This window comes from Ochotona princeps, unplaced genomic scaffold (assembly GCF_030435755.1).
Source record: "Ochotona princeps isolate mOchPri1 unplaced genomic scaffold, mOchPri1.hap1 HAP1_SCAFFOLD_3149, whole genome shotgun sequence".
In the NCBI taxonomy this organism is placed as follows: Eukaryota; Metazoa; Chordata; class Mammalia; order Lagomorpha; family Ochotonidae; genus Ochotona; species Ochotona princeps.
In genome coordinates this window covers 14,927-17,527 of record NW_026697746.1, presented here as the reverse complement: position 1 = coordinate 17,527, position 2,601 = coordinate 14,927, and the positions used below count along the sequence as shown (strand labels likewise).

Sequence of the window (2,601 nt, the reverse complement as noted above, 5' to 3'; positions counted from 1 at the left end):
ATTGCGATATACCAATATATTGCCACTGTATCGCTAACGTGATATTGGAAATAATACTATTATATCTTAATATATTACATCGTAATACTGTACCTAATACTGTGATACACTAATATTTTCCCAATATATTGTACTGAAATATTCTAGTGCTAATGCATTGTAGTACTGAAGAACACAAGTATATATACGTACTTGAATACTATTTAGTCATTATTGGCACTCGCACACACACACACACACATACAAGTACGTTAATATCATATATATATGTAGTAAAGGACACACACACACACACATATACATGTGCTTAAATACTATATTATATGTATTATTGTACACACACACACACACACCTATACTTACATACTATATACGTATTACTATACACACATGCATATGTACTTAAATACTATGTATGTATTACTATAAACACATACATATGGACTTGAATACTTTATATGTATTATTGTACACACTCGCACACATATGTACTTGAATACTATATATGTACTATAGTACACACACACACACACACACACAAACGTACTCCGGACTACATGAGTAGTAGTGTACACATCACCCAACCACCTACACACACACACACACACATATACGTACTTCAATATGACTTGAGTGATATTACACACAACACCGAACCAACCACCTACTCGCACACATACACACACACACACATGCGTACGTGTAACTGCTGGAAGAGTAATATTGTTCACATCCACCACCCACTCATGCGTACTCCCAGTATACATGCATACTTCAATACTACATGAGTAATACTGGACACATCACTTACCCACATATGCAGCACACACGTACATCAATGGAAGACATATAACGTCGTACACACCCACACTATGATCAAGTGTAGTATCTGCTCTTTTCAGTGTGACAACTGATATGGATCCAACTGGATCCAATTATGTCACAAAAATTTTTGTTGGGGAGGAGTTGACTTCCGAGCTTGCTCGGGTCGCTCTCGCTCGTCGCCTCTGTCCTGCACTGATTACACACACACACACACACACACACACACACACACACACACACACGCACGTATCCATATACAAAGGTACTTCAATACTATGGAAGTAATATTACACACACACACACACATACGTGCTTCAGTAGTACATAGATGTTTTCGTACACACAGACACAGACTCAGACAGACAGACAGACACACACACACAGGCCTCAATACTACGTAAGTATCTTCGTACACACACACACACTCACACAGACGTACGTCCTTCATTACACAAGGTAAGTAGTAGCATACACATTAACACTCACACACACACACAGACACACAGTCAGACATACGTACCTCCAGAGTGTATGAGTAATATCGTAATACACACACACACACATACACACGCAGACACAGACACATACACACACAGGCAGACACATACACACACACACTATCGCTTACGTACCTCAATACTACAGAAGTATTGTTGTACACATACACACACATACACACATACATAGTACATTAGTATTATTACACAACTATTCGACACAGACACTCACGTAAGTAGCTAAACATCAGATATGTCCTGTTGCACATACTCACAGACTGATATACACATATACACACACACTCTCTCTCTCATGTACATGCATATGTATATGTGTATGTAGACACGTATACACACACCCTCTCTCTCTCATGTGCATGCACACATATATGTATGTAAAAATGAAGACATCGTGAAGTGACCATTTTGTGAAGCAGTTGTAGAGAAACGAAGGGTTACGATGCATAACAAAGAGGTTATTTTACGCAAATACGTATATATATATATACTCCTTTATTTCTTTCTCTGTTTTTCCCTCTCTCTCTTTTATGTGCGTACATATATATATATATATATATATATATACATGTCTTTCTAACTTTTCTTTCCTTCTCTCTCTCTCTCTGTCTCTTGCGCTGTATGCGTCTCTCTTTTTCTCTCTATGTACATGTGTGTATCTGTCTCTCTGCCATTTCCCCTAAATCCACTGCTACTGATCTAATACACATATCGTCTACTATATATATAAGTATATGTGTATTTCAATTGCTTCCTCTATCCTCTTTATATTTATATATAAACATATATGTATTTCAGTTGCATCGTATATCCTCTTTATATTTTTTTTCCTAATTTAACAGAGAAATGAAGGAGAAGTACACGATCGAACAACGAGCAGCGGAAGACTTGGAGTTCCCTGATGAGGTCTGCTTTCTCTCTCCTCTCTCTCTCTCTTTCTCTTCTCTTTCTCTCATTCGTGTCTCTCTCTCCTTCTCTTCTCTTTCTCTCATTTGTCTCTCTCTCTCTCTTAACGCTTCCGCTTTTCAGGATAGTTTCCTCGTTTCTTGTGTACGCATGCTTCACAGATGCAATCTCCTCGTTCGTCACTCTCTTCACTCTATTTATGTCTGTTTTCCCTCTCTTTCTCTCCTTCTCGCTTCTTTCCCTCTCCTCTTTACATTTCCTATTTTCTCTCTCACTTTTTTTCTTCTTCTCCTGTCTGTATCTCTCTTTCTCTCTCTCTTGCTGTTTTTCTCTTTCCCTCAGAAGTTCCGCTTCC

At 38.1% G+C, this 2,601-nt stretch overlaps 1 non-coding gene across 1 annotated transcript; it reads left to right on the top strand.

The window, feature by feature from the left end:
* The first annotated feature begins 849 nt into the window (after window positions 1–849).
* On the top strand, window positions 850–1,044 carry LOC131479027 (U2 spliceosomal RNA). Its single transcript, XR_009244709.1, has one exon. It is a non-coding gene; the product is annotated as a U2 spliceosomal RNA (small nuclear RNA).
* Window positions 1,045–2,601: the final 1,557 nt, after the last annotated feature.